Source organism: Chrysemys picta, chromosome 8, assembly GCF_011386835.1.
Source record: "Chrysemys picta bellii isolate R12L10 chromosome 8, ASM1138683v2, whole genome shotgun sequence".
NCBI lineage: Eukaryota > Metazoa > Chordata > Testudines > Emydidae > Chrysemys > Chrysemys picta.
In genome coordinates, this window is record NC_088798.1 from 90,780,097 (window position 1) to 90,800,935 (window position 20,839).

Below are 20,839 nucleotides of genomic sequence, written 5' to 3' on the forward strand. Positions count from 1 at the left end.
GGTCCCATTTATTTGAATTGGATTATTCACAGACTAAGGCCAGGTTTTTAAAAGGAATTTAGATTGAAATTAGTGGGAGTTAGCTGCCTAAGTAGCTTTAAACATCTTTCGCTAAACTACTACTCATTGTGATTGTGGGTGGGAGAATCTGGCCTTAATGAAGTGAAAAATTTGGATGGCTTAATTCACAGTGCAGGTGATGCTGCTTTTAGGGCCTAATTCTTAACATAACATCAGTAAAGCCATTGGAATGACACAGATTTGGCTCACAGAGTTTGCATATATGTGCAGCGTGCATGCCAGGCATCTTTAAAGAAAGAGACTATTTTATCCTTTTCTATATCTTCTTCATATAATTCATCCACAGCAGCCCAGGCGAGTCTTTTCTTGATCTGGAGATGGTTTCAGTTTCACATATATATGGTTTTCAAAGAACCATCTCAACCAGTCACCAAACTTCGAGCTGTAAAAATAATAATCCAACTCTTTGGAAGCCAAATCAAACCATAGTGAAATACAGATCTCTGACAGCTGCCCAAAAAACTGAAACCAATCAGTCATGAAACAAATGCCTTTAAATCAACAAATCGAGAACCAAAGAAATATCAAGTGAGATTAATCACTATCAATTGTTCCAAGTTCTTTTTTAAACGGGTAGGATAAGGGGGAATTAATCTTGCAGACTTTACATACTTTTTTTTTTCAAAGGCAGCAGTTATCCAAGTCAGTAAAAATGAGGTAATTTATATTGCAAAACTCTTTGGATGAGAACAAGGCTCACAAACTAAAATCCTAAACTACATCTACCCGCAGCAGAAAATTGCTGGAAATCAGGAGAATAGCAGCTTGTGTGTTTATTCTTCCTAGGAGAAAACAATTGACTCTTCAGAACTTATTTCAGAATGACTGAAAGCAGATGGCTTTGGAGATGCTTTACAGCCCAGAAGCATCAGGGTGGTTATGGATTCCTGGGGACTTGTTGTATTTTCTTTCCTCAAACTTAAACTGAATGACAAGCTGAACTGGGAACCAAAAAACTCTCTGTGAGGCAGGAGCTCTCAAGCACTGATTTGCGATGCAGAGAGAATGGGAAGATAGCTGTACTCTTTCTTCAGTTATGATTCTTTATTATTTTATGATGGTAGCATCTAGAGGGCCTGGCCTCATTGTGATAGGCAGTGTATGAAACAGACATTCCCTTCCCCGAATAATTTATAGTTAATGTTTAATTCTACAGCAGGAAGCCAATCAGCAGAAAGCTGTGGAAGATACTAGGCTGAAGCTGTACAGTAAAACAGGGAGAGACACAGACTAGTGCAGGGGTAGGCAACCTATGGCACGTGTGCCAAAGGCAGCACGCGAGCTGATTTTCAGTGGCACTCACACTGCCCAGGTCCTGGCCAACAGTCCGCGGGGCTCTGCATTTCAATTTTAAATGAAGCTTCTTAAACATTTTAAAAACCTTATTTACTTTACATACAACAATAGTTTAGTTATATATTATAGACTTATAGAAAGAGACCTTCTAAAAAACGTTAAAATGTATTACTGGCACCCGAAACCTTCAATTAGAGTGAATAAATGAAGACTCGGCACACCACTTTTGAAAGGTTGCCGACCCCTGGACTAGTGTTACAGATGCTACTATCTTCCATAACTGAATACAGTTCTGTGTTCAGTATTTGAGGAAAGTGATGCTTTCTATGATATTTTCCCATTGTCTCATGACAGGAATTGGGAAAACAGATGATCCAGGGAGTGGAAATGAAGCTGGATTTTGTTACAATGCAGAGATGTAACAAGACTCTCATAAATCTCAGTCTTTGAGTTCTTCTTCCAAACAAACCATGTACAGTGCAGAGCAACCACCTTAAATTACAAGTACCCCATAATCTTCACTTGCCAAAACATGAGAACTGAGCTCATTATTTGTATTCTAGACTAATAAGGACAAATATATAAGATACATTCAATTCCCATGTTTTTATATATATACTGTGCGCATGTACATAGCAAGACATGGGAATTGTTTTTATTTAATATATTCTCATTAGTTTAGAAACTAGACAGGTGTATTTGATATAATATCTTTACATGAGGTTTATTGCTAATAATTGTTCCACAGTTTATTTTTATCACTCTACCAAAGCAGATATACCCAACATTTAGTTAAGGATTCTGGGTAGCGTAGTCCACAAGCACATTTTGTTAAAGTGCTGTTACTTATAACTTGTTAAAATTACATCATAGGAAGATTACAGATCAAAATGCTCAGTTTGCGGGTCAAAAGATGATTTTTCTAGCTGCCAGCACAGCAAACTCAGCTCTTTTCTTATTTCTCACCATCACAACTGATCATTGATGCTTAGGAGGGGCTGTTACTGAGAGAAGGTGTTTGATCTGACTCCTAGCTCCTGTGTTTGGTCTGACTATGATCAAGCTGGGGCTCAGTCTGATCTTGTTTGGCAAGGAGTTCCATCAATGGGATCCTGCAGTCCTCAGGGCCCAAGAGTCTGAACCTGGGTGTGTCCAGCTGCACTAGGAGGGTGGTGAAGCACTGGAATGGGTTACCTAGGGAGGTGGTGGATTCTCCACCCTTAGAGGTTTTTAAGGCCCAGCTTGATAAAGCCCTGGCTGGGACGATTTAGTTGGGGTTGGTCCTGCTTTGAGCAGGGGGTTGGACTAAGATGACCTCCTGAGGTATCTTCCAACCCTAATCTTCTATGATTGTCCTTGTGGAATGCAATTGTCTTGGTGGGTTGCAGATGGAGATAACTAGGTCCTAACTGATGAGGATCTTTTAAATTAGGGCCAGGACTTTGAATTCAGTCTGGAAGTGAATGGGAAGCCTGTAGAGTAGTTGGCGAAGTAGTTTGCTGAGAGATGAATGAATAGTTGCTTCTCTGTGATGTCTATTTATCACCCCAACACAGAGCAACTTGCAATAGTGTATCCCACAGATGAAAAAGAAATGGATCACAGTGGCAAGATCTTTGTGATAGAGGAGAGGGTTGAAAGCCCTCAATCAGCGGTGATGCCAGTGTATTGGCCAGCTCCTCAAAGTGTTTTCTTCTGTGCACCATCATCACATTTCTCTTCCATTCCATCTGTTTGCTTATTCCTTCTGGGCACTGGAGGCTGTAGCAGTTGAGAAGATATAAAGCTGCATGCCATCTGTATCCTGGCGAGACTGGGGACCATGGCATCTCACAAATCTTCTGAGCAATCTCTTAAAACAGTATGGAAGAGGATTTGGGAAGCAGTAGACCTGGAGTTGGCTGTAAAAGCAGAAATGCCTGATATCCAAACAACCCCATACTTGGGTGTTTGAAAATCAGATCATAATTGCAATTGGGCCTTATTTCTCAGTAATATGTTTGTTTGTTTGATGTTTCATACACTTGATGGTTGTTATGAAATGGCTTTAGAACACTGCACGTGGCTGGATGTTGGGAATACTGTATAGCTATTTATAATGCCCAGTAAATGCATGCAATTGTTTTCCCTATGTTAATGTTCCATTTCCTAACACGCCTTCTAGGTATTCTGTTTCAAGGAATTAATTGAACATCTTGGGTGCTCAAGGTCATTCGCTCTTTGGCCTTAGCCAACATCCGAGGCATGCTACAATCACTCTCAAATGTTCTCCTTGGCATGTTGTATTGCTTAAGCACCCTGTAGGAATGGGGTATATCACTGGATAAATTATTCACCATGATATCGCTAGAACTGCTGGTTTGACATTTAATTCCAGTGGGGTACAGAATGTTACAAACCACGCTCATTAACATTTGCATTTACTAGAACACCTGGTGGATTGATATATTAGAAGTACAAGCTCTAAGAAACCCACCAAGAAGGCACATGTTAGTGCGTAACTCTGCATTCCCCCCCCCCCCCCCAGGCCTGTACCCTAGTTACATGGATTTTCAGATGTGATTACTGCTGGTTCTGCTAACCTGCAGAATGTACTATGGCTCCTGCCATTGGTGTGCTGAATGCAGAATCAATAGTTTCATCTGGAGGCATGTGCTTTGTTTGTGACATAATGAAGGTTTGTAATGGAGAATACACTTGGTTACCTCCCAGTATAGCCAGACAATCAAAAGTGGGGAGACCGTGGGGAGCTGTGTGAATGGATGAGGGGCTCCCTCTTTTTAGGAAAGTGCTGAAATCCCAAGTGCATTTTCCTGACTTTTAGAAGAATTGTAAAAAAACAAACAAAAAAACCTCAAGACCCCCTGTCCCCCCAGCAAAACTTATTTCATACCAAAAAATGTTTGGGAGGGGGAAAATACTTTCCTGGCTAGCCTGCCTAACTGGGCCAAAGTCTGGAGTCCTAACTTCAGTTTTATTGTGTCGTTACTCAAGCAAAACCCACAGTGACTCAAGTGAGAGTTTTGAGTGAGGTTAAAACCAAGTAGGAGTTTAGTATTCTGGATTGCTATGCGAGAATAAATTGCCAATGATGAATTATGTTCTGTTAAATCACCACGAAAAAAGAGAGCCCCAAAGAAACCTGGGGTCCAGATGCCTTGATGTATTCCCCATCTAACACACACAGCCAAAAAGTCAGCATTAACACTGTAAAACAAAACAGCAAAGAAGGTCACTCCCTCCTTGATATGTACACACACCACATGCATACGGAGATGTCAGCCTGCCCTCACCCTGGGCCGTCTTGCCTTCTAATACTGTAGTAACATTTTGTGACATTATGGCTCTCAACTTTCTGGAAGCTAAAAGCAATAACACACTTCATTTTCCTTGTTTTCTAATCTCTCTGCCTTAAACTGATTTCCTTATTCTTTCTGTCTGCACCCGTCTCTTTCTCATCAACCAGTTTTAGGTTACTAGTTTCCACTCAGATTAATTTTGTACACCCCCTTCTGCCTCTTAATCTCTGCCTTCTTCCTTTACGCACCCATCCTTATTTCTGCATGATGTCCTGGCTCCCCATTTTCTCCCATTCTTCCCCACTCTTTCCTGATTTCCTCATTTCCACTCCACTCTTGGCTTCCTCTTGACCCATTCTGGCTCCTTTCTATCAGACCTTGCTCCAATGGATACAACAGATACTTTCCCTGCATTGGAACTCAGTTACTCAACCTAAAGAAGGTGCACGGATATTAGCTCTCTGCTCAATTATCTGAGCCATTGGTAGCTGGACACTCTCTATATAGCACACTCCAACAGACTATTCAGGTTTTGAGTCCCAGAAAGATGTAGATAGTCTGTTCTGAATGAATGATTTGGTGTCTCCAAGGACTTGAGAGAGGAAAGTCCATATCTTTGACAGAAGGATGCCAGCTGACTCCAAGGAGTGGCCTTGGAATGTCCCTGCCCAGCCTCTCCCCTGCCCTTGGGGAGGAAGGAAATGAGAAGGGGGACTATATGTTGAAGGTAAGCCCCCAAAGCTGGTCATATTTCCAAATGGAAGGGACCCCAACACTGTAGAGAATAAGATCCTAGTATTCTGTGTCTGCTGGTTGTGAAATGACCTTAGACTAGTAGGACCAGATAGTGGAAAATATGTGGTCAGTCACTGCAGCCCTGAAGGAATCCAAAATACCCCTATGTACATCAAATGTATAGCTATGGGCTCAGCTCAGGGACACTGCAGTATCTAAGTCTACCCCAAAAACTTCAATGAAAGGGCTAAGGATGAGTCTGATGGAGCGCAAAAGAACATGATCTCACTCTAGAGGTCTTGAGTTGCCAGGATTTTCCCGAAAAGGGAGCTGATTTTGTGCAGACGGAATACAAACTCTTTAATGTCCCCATTAGGAAAATTTCTATTAAAAATACAAACCCAGACACACACACTTTAATATTAATGTGAAAATTCTCCTGTTTATGAAATCATCTCTTCAGAAAAGAAGAAGCTGTTTGTTAGCAAAATGAAATCCAGACAAATATTTATCGCTACGTTCAAGTGGCTTTTTCTGACATGGATTGACTGTCTTTAAAATCTTCCCTTTGACACCATTAAGCACTGTACTGGCACTCGGAATAAAATTTATGAATGTGTTTATAAGAGTCAACAAGCCAGAGGGGGAAAAAAGAAAAGAACCCCACACAAACAGTGCTTCAACTTAAGAACTAGAACAAAGAAGATCATAATTGTCATTAGTTCACGGGCAGAAAATGAGCCAAGAAGGCTGTTGAAAGCTGACACAAGCCCTGGCTCTTTTGTTTTCCCCCTCCACCTAACAGGAGTATCTTTAGGTGCTGCCAGTGTGGCAAATCCTGTTGTGAGCTGCTCCCCATCTTTTCTGATTTGCTCTAATAGCCGTTTTACTCTCTCCACAAGAATATTGGCTTCTTATGAGACGGAAAGAACAGGATGAGTCTCAAGAATCTCACCTGCAATATCATTTTAAGGGAGAAACAAATGTCCCGTGAAATATAGTGAAGTGTTGGATGAGATTTAATAATGATATAGTTTGAACATTTTTAGTAAGAGGATGAATAGATGTCACCATACGGGGCGTAATCAATAGCCAAATGTAGCCCTGTTGAAGGCAGCGATGAATTTGAGCCATGGTAATTGTTCTGTCATAAAAGGGGGAGCAAGCTGCTCCTGAGAAAAGTTAACCACCACTGGCATGGCGGAAACTGTGTGTGGCTATGTCGACATGGCTTTTGCCATTTGTGAGACTCAGGGAGAAAAGGCACTTTGAATTGTACCCAGGGGACAGCTCTGAATCTGCTCGGAATATCTTATACTACACACAGATGCTGTAGTAAGTAGACCTGGATGGAAAGTAATATTTTTTCCAACAAAAATATTTTCAACTGTTCAGCAAAAACATAAAAACAAACAGCCCTTCTCCCCTGAAAACTTTAGTCTGCAAACTGAACATTTCATTTTGGAAATGCCACCACAGTGCCTCTTGGGAGTTGTATTTTGGGCATTTCATGCCCCCATTCTCCTTTATGGCTGGTTTCCCTGGCCAGATTATATCTTCCATGATGCACCAGGGTCTTTAATCCCTCTGATTGTGTTGCCACAGTGCATCATGGGAGTTCCTGACCATGGTGCATCATAGGAAATATGGATTGGCCAGGGAGCCCAACCCACAGAGAAGAATGGGGACATGAGGCACCTAAACCACAACTCTCTTGAGGCACCCTGGTGGTGTTTTGGAATAAAAAATTGTCAGGTTCTGGGTCTTTGGTTTTTCAATGAAAAGCCAAAATGTTCTGCAAACTGCAGACCCTTTTTAAAAAAATTGAAAACCCAATTTTTTTGATGGAATAATGTTGACTAGCCCTAGTACTAAGACTTTGGAGTGGGGTGGGAGAGAAGTACTGATTTTCAAAAGTGGTGAGGCCCTACAACTTTCTCTGATTTCAGTGGAAGATGAGGGTGCCTTGCATTTCTGAGAATCAGGCCATTTATGTAAGTTTCTAAAGATGAACGTAGGTGCCTAACTTTAGGAGTATGATTTTGAAAACGTTTACTCTAGTGGCTTATCCAAGTGCACATAAAGCAGAGTGGGGAATAGACCTTTCCTGTGATTTAACCACTGTATCATCTGGCCTCCCTTAAATCGACTGTTGACTGCTTATAACACAGGTGGGCAAACTTTTTGGCCCGAGAGCCACATCGGGGTTGCGAAACTATATGGAGGGCCAGGTAGGGAAGGCTGTGCCTCCCCAAACAGCCTGGCCTCCGCCCACTGCCCCCCTCAGAATCCCCAACCCATCCAGCCCCCCCTGCTCCTTGTCCCCTGACTGTCCCCTCCAGGAACCCCTGCCCCTAACCGCCCCATGGGGACCTCCCATCCCCTGACTGCCCTGACCCCTATCCACACCCCCACCCCCTGACAGGCCCCCCGGGACTCTCACGCCTATCTAACCACACCCTGCTCCCTGTACTCTGCCCCCCGAGACTGCCTACCCCTTATCCAACCCCCCCGCTCCCCACCCCCTTACCACGCTGCTCAGATCGGCAGGAGCTCACAGCCCGGCCGGAGCCAGCCACGCTGCCCTCGCTGCCCGGCAGGAGCGGCAGGCCAGAGCGCTGGTGGCACGGCACGCTGAGGCTGTGGGGAAGGGGGTTGGCGCCAGGGTCTAGCCTCCCTGGCCGGGAGCTCAGGGGTGGGGCAGAACGGTCTCGTAGGCCAGATGTGGCCCGCGGCCCATAGTTTGCCCACCTCTGGCTTATAACCTTGAACAGTAACAGATTTAAAAATAATATAAATGTATTTTAAACATGGCTGGAAATTATTCCCTACTTTATTTTTCATCTGATATCTGAGTTCAACATTCTTTGCTGCCTCTGCTAAGGTTGGTGATAGTACACTAAACACAGCTCCCTATTCTCTCTTAGGTATTGGTGAGGCCATGAGTTGTTGAAAGGGAAACTCAGAAGCCTTGTCAGGCATCAGTAAGAAGTTTGTACAGTTCAATTTTAGAATAAAGCACTGCTCTTGGATGCATGTGACTCAGTTCTTATTGGAGTTGAGGAGAGTTGCATGCACACATTCAAGGGAAGAATTTAGCTCTTTAGGTATAATGGCCCTGTTTAGTAGGTCTTTGTGGAGAGGAGGCAATTACGGGACATTTGTCATGTCTCAGTGACACATACATTTCCAACAGATCTGGCAGGTTTGTGCATATTAGAGATCCTCCAAGTTTGAATGGAAGAAGGGAAGGAAAACAAAACAAAAACAAAAAGCCTTTAGTAATTGAAATAGAGAGGAACTGGAAAAACAAGTGAGGGATAATGAAAGAGCTATTATGGCTTTGAAAAGTTTGTTCCAGGGTTAAAGTCTGCCTACTGCAGAGTTAGACTTTCTCCTGCTCCGAAACCATGTAAAAGTTATACAGTTTAACAGTCTTAGCTGCTGTAAATTGTTATCCAAGAAGCCTAGTACTCTAGGCTGGCTATGTTTTATCTCTCAGAATTGCCTTATCCTTTTGTATTTAAGGTCATTTTCTTGTTTATGGCATGACATAAATTGATAACAAAACCACACAGCCTCGAATGTGACCCAATAGTCTATTTGTTTTCTTTCAAACACTATGTCTTGTTGAATTATTGAGTCTAAGGCAATGACCTTGATGTAAACATGTACTTTTGAACCTATGTGAGGATCAAAGCCAAAGTAAGGTTAAAGGGAATTTAGAGTCAGGGAAAGGGCTGCATAAAAACTGGCATCATAACGTTCCCTATCTGTTTTTTCTGTGATGTGACGTCCACAGTAAATTTAAGTTCACCAGTTAAAATGATGGATTTTTCTAAATGCTGGTGCTACAAACTTCATGTGGCTACAAACTTCTGAAAATCTAGCAGAGTTCTTTCTATTCCTGACATCATCATTAAGAATGTTCTGCACAAATTAGTGGACAGTGGTGTTCATGATGCATGTGGTAGAATAGAACCCAGTTCTGTTTCCCACAGCTGTCTTGGCTATGAGGTGCTAACAGGAGTAAACAGTTGTCGTGATCAATAAAGATAGTGACATGACTCAAAGGCAGCAAGTATGTTGAGAAAGAAGGTGTCATTTGTACATAGCCACTTTTCTGATAACTTCACTTCAGAAAGAAGGAAAGTAGGATTTCAACCCGACCGAGCTATATTTATATTTCTTGCACTTATTGGCTTTTTGTTTAAAGAGAAGAATGTGAGTAGCTGTCTGGTATCATTTCTAACCCAAGCAGCCAGAAAATATATTAACCAGAAATAGAACTTTGACTCATTTGGAGACATTGAAGGGTGGGTTGTATTGAGAGTACGTTTCTTGGTCGTAATTTGTTCTGATTACTGTCACTGGACTTTAAGTGGTATTTCAGAAATCTGTGAAAGCTGACCAGTTTCACTTCCCTTCGTGGTATGGAGAATTAAGCCCATGAAAACCCTATATGGACATGAGAATCTGCAGTAAGATATGGGCTGCCATTTTCAAAAGTAGCCTCTGATTTCAGGTACTTCATTTTTGGGTGCTCAGTCTGAGGGCTGGTCTACGCTGGTGGGGGGGGGGGGAATCGATCTAAGATACGCAACTTCAGCTACAAGAATAGCGTAGCTGAAGTCGACGTATCTTAGATCGACTTACCTCGCATCCTCACGGCGCAGGATCGACAGCTGCGGCTCCCCCATCGACTCCGCTTCCGCCTCTTGCTCTGGTGGAGTTCCGGAGTTGATGGGGAGCGCGTTCGGGGATCGATTTATCACGTCTAGACGAGATGCAATAAATCGATCCCCGATAGATCGATTACTACCCGCCGATCCGGAGGGTAGTGAAGATGTACCCAACGATACGTTGGGCCTGATTTTCAGAAGTGCTGAGCAATTGCAGCTTCTATTGACTCCAGTTGGAATGGAGGGTGCTCTGCACCTCTGAAAATCAGACACACAGGCTATGTCTACATTACCACTAATGTCAGTATAACTTATGTCGCTCAGGGGTGTGAATAAGCCATTCCCCTGCGTGACGTAAGTTACACCAATCTACGCACCAGTGCGGATAGTACTATGTCAGCGGGAAAGCTTTTCCCACCAACATAGCTACCGTCGCTCATTGGGGGTGGATTAATTAAGTTGACAGGAGAGCGGTCTCCCATCGGTTTAGAGCAGCCATACTAGAGAGCTTACAGTGTGGACCTAAGTAACTCGCCCAAGCTTACTTATGAAGATAGTGATAGAGTTGGGAGCAGAATCCAATTCTCCTAGGTGTTAACCTCTAAACCATGCTTCCTATCATTGTTTGGTTGCAACAGAAGATTATTCATGAGTGGTTGTTTCTTTTAAAAAACAAATGTGGGGTTAGGAAGAGTGCTAAAATCCTGCTGCAACTATCTCATCCATTTTGTAGGTTTGCTGCCTTTCCAGTGACTATCTATAAATGTTAAATATTTAAGGAGTTGGCTTTCCACTTTTAAGTGGCTTTAAACTGGAGATAGGTTTGATGAAAAATTGATTCTTCAGCAGCTGTAAATCCCAAATGGTAACAAAAAGTTGCTTTTTCCAGCCACGCAATGTCTTTAAAATGTTAACAGTTTTTTTTTTTAATTTTATTTTTACAAATAGTCATTTTTCCAGCTGTTGAGCAGATCAACACTTTGCATTTTTTTGTCTTTCCCAGCTGGTCAGACGCTTTTTACAGTTTATTTTATTTTAGTTTTTAACAAGAAGGAAGTTGCGTTTGACTGCTTGGAGTATGTCTAAAAATACATTTGCGAGAGCAATTGAAGGAAGTTTGTCACTGGTGCTTGGATTGTATAGACTTCTTCTGTTATTCAGATGGCTTTTCGGCAACATTCTTACAGACACAAGGAGGGGCTTCCAATGTGGCATGGCAGTAAAAGGGGTAATATTTACCTCCACACATGAGGCTGGATTCTGAACTCAGTTACACTGGGGTAAATCCAGATTTAAATGTGTTTAGGATAGTGGAGTTATTCCACATTTACATTGATGTATCTGACAGCAGAATTTGATAGTGTGTGTCAGTTAGGGTTCAGTGGTTTCCTTTCTAATTCACGTGTGAAAAGGACCTTTTGCTCACAGATAACACCACTTCTGAAGGGATTGGGGGTCTCAGCCACCTCTGTGCTCTCCATGGGTTCAAGGATCAGCTTCAGAGGAGTGGGCAGAAGGGTGAGGAGTGGGTGGATGCAGGGGAAGATCAGGGTGTAAAGGTAATAAGTAACTCCTCACTTAACATTGTAGTTATGTTCCTGAAAAATGCGACTTTAAGTGAAACTATGTTAAGCGAATCCAATTTCCCCATACGAATGAATGTAATTGGGGGGGTTAGGTTCCAGGGAAAATTTTTTTGCCGTACAGTACAGTACTATAGTTGGGAAGTGCCCCCACACCTTACCCCACACAGGCCCTGGAGACAATGAGGCAGGCAAGGAGGCTGAAGGTGCTGTAGGCTAGGAGAAGCACGTTGCGCAGCAGCAGTGGCAGCTTCCCCTACTCTGCAAGCACCAGGGGCAGGGGGCTCAACCCTCGGCCCGCCCACGCCACCCCTTCCCCCAAACCTCCACCCTTAACCTGCCTCTTCTTCCCCCCCTCCCGTCTTTACTACGCACGCCGCGTCCTCGCTCTTCCCTCCTCCCTCCTGCCCATGGCAATCAGCTGGCTTGCGGCGTTCAGGAGGCAGGGGAGGGAGGGGGAGCCTGCGTGCCGAGTCCTTGCTCCTCCCCCCTCCCTCCTGCCTCCTGAACGCCGCAAGCCAGCTGATTGCCGCGGGCAGGAGGGAGAAGGGGGAAGATGCTGATCTGTGGGGTCTGTGTGGGGGAGGGGCATTGGGGAGCTGATAGGGGGGCTGCCAGCTGTGGACAAAGCAGCAGCCAAACGACGTTATAGCGAAGCATTGCACAACTTTAAATGGAGCATGTTTTGTAATTCAGCAGGGACGAATGATCGAAACAACGTTAAGTGGGGAGTTACTGTACATCCCTCTGTGATTAAATCCCTCTTTCTGGGAGATTTTACAGGGCAGAAGTTGGTTACAGAAGATCTGGTAGAATGGCTTACTGTGTACATTTGAATGTTTTATTACAACCTTTTACTCTTTTACCTGCTAAGATCTCTGTTTTGAATTATATGTATCTCCTGCTATAATCAATGACACTGAAGGTACCACTTCAGGTATTAGCATGATCCCATCAGCTGTTGCAACATACAACCACAAACTCAGATGTTGACGGGCCAAAGACCTTCCAGCTCACCTTTAAAGGTGAGACAAATTGACCATTATCCTGTTTAGCTGTGCAGATGACTATCCTCCCTGCCTGCTCTTCCCCATTTCTCCCACCTCCTAGCTACCTAACAACCTTCCCCATAAGCACCAGAAATGGGCCTTCCCCATGGGCAGACTTTAGCTACTTTAATTCCTCCTGCCTCCTTGTCATCACTGGTGCTTTGCCAGAAAGTTCCTGCTCTCAGCTGCTGCTCTGAGTCGCCCGCCCCTTACTTCTTGCCCATGTGCGGTGAAGCTACACCAATCAGCAGGGACAAGTAGAGCAGAAGGGAAAGGTAGGCTACGGGAAGGCGGAGGAATTCCCTGCAGAGTGACTTATCCAGAAGTCCTGACTCGGCCTCATCTCCCAGCAGCCTATTCAGTGAAACCGCAAACCCTACACTCCTCTCTTAATCCCAGAAAACTGGCTAGTCCCAAAGAAGCAAAACACCACTGGCCAGGCCAGCATCATAGGATTAAAGGTGTTGAAATATATTGGATGCCTCAATGAAATCCAGCATCTGGTACACCCGGGCCTTTCAGTCAATTGAATGGACATTCCATTTAAAACGGCTGTTTAGACACACGTGTGCTTGGATGGCAATGAAAGGGTTAGGTGGGAGGTAGAGGAATGATGTTATCTGGTGCAGAGTGATGCATAGCCCAGGCTTTGTCTAGCATCAGGCAGTCAACTCAGCTCAAGTTGATTCAGCAGCACTAATGGTCCAGTCATCTGCTTGTAAACATTTTATAGATCTATTTTCTTTTGCTTTTTCCAAAAAAACAATTAGCAATGGGCATCAATTAAATCACTCTTAAGAGCTTTACAACAACAACAAAAGGAGAGGTTGCAGGGAATGAAGGAGACCAACATCTGTTCTGGAATTAATGGTCCGGTCCCCTCCACAGAAGCTCAAAGTATGGAACTTGGGGGTTGAAAATGAACAGAACTAGTGGAGAGAGAATTCGCCTAATGGAAAAATAAATTCCTGTGGAGGTTGATAGCTCAGTACATCAGGCACAAATGTTACCAGTGGATCAGAACGGAAGCAAATGTGGCTGCATATTACTCAGGGTTTAGAACATTTATAAATCATTGGCAGCATGGCATGTTGTGGAGTGGTAGCTTGCTGCCTCTATCTTCAGCTGATCATTTTTACTAGGAAAAGTAGCTGAGTTTAGGTCAGACTTAGCTAACACATGCCAGCTGAGCCTAAATTCAATCTTTTGCCTAATGTAGATGCAGGGTAAAACCATATAGCTTTATTCAACTGGTTGAGTTGTAGCTCAACTGAGGAGCAGCCCTGAACTGAACATCAGACAGTATTTAAAATATCAACCCCCGTCTTCTGATTAGCCCTTCAGATATCCTGTATTATGTGATACTCGCTTTTGGCAAAAAGTGAGTGCTAACAAAAAGTCGAGCCCCAGTAATGCTAAACAGATGAGAATGTGCTAAAGGATTGTGAAGCATATCTGTGAAATAACAGGAAGAGACCAACAAAAGTAGCCAAGATTCCAGTTTTAACTAGCAAGGTATTTTATATACACTTCTCTAGTATGTGATTAATGTGTTTTTCCCACCCCTTGCTCTTTTTGGTGGAAATGTATCTTAATAAAGAAAGGCTAAGGGAGCCTGATACAAAAGGTCATTTACTACTATTTGTAAACTTAAAATCATATGACCACCTTGGCTTGGCCTCCAAGATATGTTTAACGGGAGGACAGATCAGCTGACGGACAAAGTTCTTGTATAACAAAGGGAGATCATCAATCATTGTTTCATTCACTCGTTTTTTTCCTCTACTGGTAGAACTAGGTCAGCATGAAATCTAATCTACCTATCACAAGGCCAATGGAAAAGGCAACATGCAGGGGCCTCACTCTTCTCATTTATGCCCTGAGGCAGGGTTACAGAAGACAAGGTGAAACTGTTGAAGTATACCCTCTAGTTACCCAGAGGTCACATTCCAGGTAGTCACGTGATGCGCCCCGCCTCCTTCTCCTCCCCCTCCCCTTCACATGGCATTTCCCTCTCATGAGTGGGAGATGGGAACTGCAGTCTTTGCCCTACCAGCATATAATGGGATGGCTCTATCGATTCGTGACCCTGATCAGAAAGAGGACAACTTCTTGTATTAGTATGTCAAATATAGCTCTGACATTCAAGGTAAATGTCCAGTTTTACAAGTCATGATCCTGATGCAGAGAGAGTGCAGTGTGCCTCAGGCAAAGGGGTGGAAAGTACAGAAGTTAAACCAAGCAAAACCTCTCCACAACATAGGATGCGTGTCAGACATTTCAGCTGGTCAAAGCAATCTGCCTTCATGCTGTATCAGTTGCCAGTAGAATCAGGTAGTACACTGGTGAGCAGCCTGTGGCCTGCAGGGACGTGCTGGTCACTGCTTCCCATTGGCTGGGAACGGCGAACTATGGCCACTGGGAGCTACGGGTGGCCGTGCCTGCGGACGGTCAATGTAAACACTGTCTTGCGGCCCATGGGCCACAGGTTGCCCACCACTGAGGTAGTACCTGCCCAACATCAGGTTTCCCAGTCCCTCAGGCTGCCTCCAGAAGTCTGTCAGGACTTTGATCATTGTTGCTTCAGCTATTATAGGCACTACACCTGTGAAATTGACATTGAATAGAACATAGGCAGTGTAGAGAAATGGGCTCTGCCCAGGCAGGCAACAAAGAAGATTGGTCTTGAGTGTCGAAGCCCCCTCAAGTGTCCAGATCAGGGGTCGGCACATCCCTCGTCCGTGCTGCTTCTCGCCGCCCCCATTGGCCGGGACGGTGAACCGCGGCCAGCGGGGGCCGCGATCGACTGAACCTGCCGCGTCAGCAGGTAAATAAACTGGCCCGACCCGCCATGGTGCTTACCAAACGTTGCCGTCTCCTGGTCCAGATTCCCTTATAGTTGGGGATGGTGGAATGTACTGCCCCTTTAAGAAACAGTCTGGAACTTACTGCTGAAGCAAGCCTGGGTACAGTCTAGAATTCCCACCCCTGTCCAGCCCTGTGGCTGGGCTATTTAAACAGGAGGAGTAAATTGGCCACGGGCTAGAGGGCACATGCAAGCTGTGGTTTCATTCAGGCTCTAGGGGACTAGCCTCATTGGGCCCAGAGACTTTGTTTGCTGATTCTAATTTTGGGAGTTCTGAACCAGGGCCCTGATGTAAGCTCCTTATGAACTTGGTTAAGACTACGCCTATGTTTAGACCTTCTTAGAGGAGACCTACTTGTTTGGTTTAGCTTCCCATTGCTTGGATACTTTACATAGGGGGTATATTGTTTTCCTGATTTTAATAAAGTTAATTAATTTCATGGGCATCTTTCCCTTCCCACTCAATGGCAGAAAGAAAACATGTGGTAAGGCTTAATTGATAGGGAACTCCCCAGTTTTCAATTGCCTGTTGCAGGCAGGTATCATCAGGTCTGGACATGCAGACGAGAGTGTACATAAAGCATTCCCACAATACGGGGGACAAATCAATTTCTGGGAACTCATGTTGTTGTTGTTGTTATGATGATGATGATGATGATGAAATAGTTTTATTTGGCAGCTTAGGAAGTACTTCACTCGTCTTTACTGTCACTGTTCAGCCTGTTCCTGTTTGAAATTGATCTATGCTAATAAATATTGTTGTGCATGGGCCTGATCCAAAGCTCACTGAAATCACCTCCATTGACTTAGAAGGTTTTGGATCAGGCCCTAGATATCTTGGTAGCCCTTCTTTTTCCAGGGAGACAAGCTGTGATTCCTAATGTGCAGCTTGGGTGGAAAAAGTAAATCAAGGGATCAGTCTGAGTAATCTGTACCTGCCATTACCACAGGTGCAGACTCCACTTCAGTAACAGTGCCTGCAGATTATACACATGCATTCTCTTAACAAATGTCTGACAATGTAGGTTTGAAATTCCAACAGAGAGACTGATAGAGGGCAAAATGCTTGGCACGCAGCCACTGAGTAAGTGGCAGTTCAGTACTCAGCCCTGTTACTAGGGAAGGGCAAACAGATTCAGAAGAAAAGAGAAGAGACCTGAATCTTTGCACAGAAATCCAGATGAAACCAAAAAGAAACTTTTATGAAGTTTGTAAGAAATGTTAACTCTTTCTCATTCCTTTTCATTCTTCTCCGCTGTGTATTTCCAGATTCCATCTGAGGCCCATAGGCTGGACATGCGGAAATACTACAACCAGCTGAGTCTGCAAAGCTAGACTGAACATTTCACAAGAAAGGTAATGTTGACCATATTTTCAAAGTAAAAGCCTGGCACGTTTCCGTAGCAATATTTTAAAGTGAAATAGTCAAACCGACAAAAGGCCGTTGCTGGGTGGGGAAAGGTCAGAAAAATCTCTGTCTGGAGCAACAGAGCAGATCAAAGAAAGTCTGAGCTCTACCTCTTGCTTTGCTTCAGGTAACTGTAAAGTGGAGAGTAGCAAGGGACAGTGGGACAATCATGTGCCCATCCCTTTCCTGTCTTAGTCTGCCCACTAGAAGCGGTCAGAGTTGGGCTTTGCACTAACTAAAGGGGGCATCAGCTCATCAGACTTGTACTGACTGCAGTCTTGTTACCTGGCACATTATGAAAAGCTTTGACATTGGGCAATGGTGGCCATGAAACTCCTTTGCTATGGGATAAGAGTGAAATGGGTGCACAAGACACTGTATGTGTCTAGCAATATCGCTTGAACACACTTTGTAGTTTTAAAAATGTCAGTGTTTTGACTGGTGATATGGAAAAATTGGGACGTTTCAGGTGTCTTGAAAGAAATTAGGGATGCTAGGACATGATATAGAGATGAAATGATATGGGAATCTGGACTGAGATGGTAAAATGGAGATATATGGTCTTTAGAGAATGAGGTTTTTATGGAGTCTTTAGTCTCTCCTGCTTCTGATAGAGCCATGAATACAGCCAGAGCTGCTTTTCCATTGGTATTTTGTCACTTTCTCTTCCAGTCTCTATCAGAGCCTGAAGTTCAGGTGAAAATAATAATAATAATAATAATAATTAATAAAACTTCTCTAAAGAGCTGGACAAACTGTTCTGCACCTTTTCTGATCATTCTTACTCTTCCTGAATCAACTTGCCCATCCCTACTTAAGATCTTTATAGCTGAGAACACTAGTAATAAATAATATTAATATAATATTACCTTTTTAGAGAGAGATGGTCCAGTGATTAGTGCACTAGCCTGAGACTTGGAAGATATGAGTCCAATTTTTTGTGTGACTTTGGGCAAGTCACTTAGTTTCTCTGTACCTCAGTTCCCCGTCTGTAAAATGGGGATAATTGTACCACCCCACCTCACAGCAGTGTTGTGAAGGTAAATATCTTAGAGATTGTAAGGTGCCATCTAAGTACCTTACATTTTTTTCACCTTTTTTAAAGCACTTTTTATCAGTGGATTTCAAAGCACTTTACAAACATTAGGGCCTGAATCTGTGAGATGTTGAGCTCCAGACCAACCCACTCCCATTGGGTATGTCTACACTGCAGCTGGGAGGCGTGACTCTTGGTGAAGGTAGGCAGAATTGGGCTATCTAGGCTTGAGCTAGGGTACCAAAAATAGCAGTGTGGATGTTGCAGCAAGGCTCAGGCTAGCCACCTGAACTCAGACCCATGGGGTTGGGCCAGCTTGGACTTGGGTGGCTAGCCCAAGCTACTGCCTGTGCTGCTGTGGCCACACAGCTATTGTTATTGGGCTAGCTCAAGCAGAACTAGTGCAAGATTGTTTACCCATGCTGGGAATTGTACCTGCCAGCAGCAATGTAGACATACCCAGTGATGTGTGTGTGCTCAGTACCTTTGAAGCTCAGGGCACTTATATTTAAGAGCCTAAATATGGATTTGGGTGCCTATGGGCTTGATTCTGTAACAAAAGTTTAATAGGAAATTGGCCATTTGGGTTTATTGGGAACTGGATTGGGCCATATTTCAGATAGCCAAGTTTGAAAATTTTAGCATAAAAGGTTACTGAGCAAGTGAGTGTCAAAAGGAATGAAACTCAGGAATCCTGGTTTCCAGTCCCTTTCCCTGACTGCTAGATTAAACTTCTTATTGTAGAGAAGTAGCTCACTTTAGGAAGCATGTATTGTAGACACATGTGTATCATCATGTACTCAATCCTAATGCTGTATCTCTTCTCACTTTTAGACCTGGTTTACACGGGGGCGGGGATCAATCTAAGTTACGCAACTTTAGCTCCCCCATCGACTCTCGCTGTGGCGGAGTACAGGAGTCGACGGGAGAGCGCTCGGGGGTCGATCTATCATGTCTAGACTACACGTGATAAATCGACCCCCTCTGGATCGATCGCTGCCCGCCGATCCGGCGGGTAGTATAGACATACCCATAGTGTGCTCCTGCAGCAGTATGTTCTGCTTGGTGTTCCTTAGCCAATGTAATACTAGCTCCAGCCTCCCAGATAGAAGGGTAAAACTGCAGGCTATTTAATATGGTACTGCAACCTATCTGGCCATTTCCTGCAATATCTTTGTGAAAGCTTACTGTATTAAGTTTATGCGTCATTGTGGGCCAGGGATTGTATACAATTCCATGGGGGAGGGTGACCACAGCGCCTCCAGGAACTAAGAACAGCAGTGGGTGATTTAAGCAAATTCACTCAGGTTGTAACACCTCCAGGGAAGTACTACCACCTCTAGAGTATATATACTAGTTCAAACAGATTCTCCAGAAATCAACAGATAAAGGACTTTTAGACAAATAGCCCGAGTTTAAACTGACTTATGGCCTTCTTTCTGACCCAGCAGACAGACAGGACCTTCTGTCCAAAGGGGGCCCCAGTCCTTCCTGGGAAGGGTTGGAAGGACTTTAGCCTACTGAGTCTCCATGAGACTAATGGATGGCCTCTGGTAAGCTTTTAGCACATGTAGTTTCTTTTATTATTATGTATAATATTATTATTATAATCTATTATTATGTTTGTTTTCTCTGAAATGCTTTTACCTTAAGAATAAATGTGCTTGCTTATGTAAAGAACTGAGTGGTAATTCATAACTGCTGGCAATTGTGTTATTCATAACCTTTGAAGAGTAAGCAAAGTGCACTGTTTAGGCAGCCTGGCTTGCTAGGAATATCCCAGTGTAGGTGAGAAGCTGTGCAGCCTGGAAAAACCTCTGGTCAGGAGGGAGAGAGATGCAGGTCTCTGCCCAAGAGGTAAGAGCTGAGGAGCCAGGGAGCCTAGAGTGGGTGACCCTGAGGGACCACAGAGGGGGTAATACAGGTGCAGTTGCCCTGAACAGTGAAAGGTGCATTTTCTCCATGACAGTTGCAGCTACATCTCCATCACTTGGTGTTGATCTACGGAGAAAATTCACAGGGTTCTGCTCTCTCATTCTTCTCAAAGTGCATTTGTGTCATTGTTATATAATTGGCTACCTTAAGTTTTAATAGTAATGGTAGAGCTATTAATGCAAGTGGAGACATTCTCACATGAATCCAAGAGGTTTGTTTAATTTAGGACATTTAGAGATTGGGAAAGTGCACACAGGAATTTACCACTATTTGCCCACTACTACACTGTAGTGTGGGCTTGCCTCCAGTGTAGGCTGTAGCTACTACAGGTCAACATGGTAACATACAGTTGAGTAAGTGTGACATTCTATCTAGCAGGGGATCGTGGTGCAAGGATACAATTAGGGCCAGATCCTATTTCCTTTGAAGATGGTGGAATCAGAGTCCAATCTCTAACCAGCCCCTTACTAACTGAGGAGCTAGGACTAGTAGTTCTCCAAAGGAGTCTGAATTACCGTGCATACAGTATGCTCAGTAATCAGACTTGCCCCATTTCTTATTTGTATGATAGAAACATGCAGAAAAAACAAGGGGAGAAATGTGGGCATTCCTCCTTAGGCTAGCTGCTGCTCATACTCTTGCAGAAATGGGGTAAACTACTGTATTTCAAAAACTCATCTCCAGTTTGGCTTGTAGGTAACTATGGCTGTGACCATTGAACAGGGAAAGCCAAGGCTCAACATAGGTTGAAATAATTTATGATGTCGGGCCATTGGCATCTGCTCTGCATATTATTGTGTAGGACAATAAATGGGCTGTTCAGCAGCTGGGGATGGGAGAGTAGGGAACTGCAGCAAACCATCTTCCAA

General features: G+C 43.8%; 1 long non-coding RNA gene across 2 annotated transcripts in view; it reads left to right on the forward strand.

Moving 5' to 3' along the window:
• The window catches only part of LOC135973175 (uncharacterized), a 114,425-nt gene that overhangs the window by 17,281 nt on the left and 76,305 nt on the right, over window positions 1-20,839 (forward strand). The window contains exons 2-3 of one of the 2 annotated variants that reach the window (XR_010589879.1): window positions 1,732-1,849; window positions 16,861-16,947. This is a non-coding gene — a long non-coding RNA (uncharacterized LOC135973175). Of the gene's footprint in view, window positions 1-1,731; window positions 1,850-2,933; window positions 3,890-16,860; window positions 16,948-20,839 lie in introns of those variants that run through there. The other variant, XR_010589880.1, reaches the window with a different exon arrangement.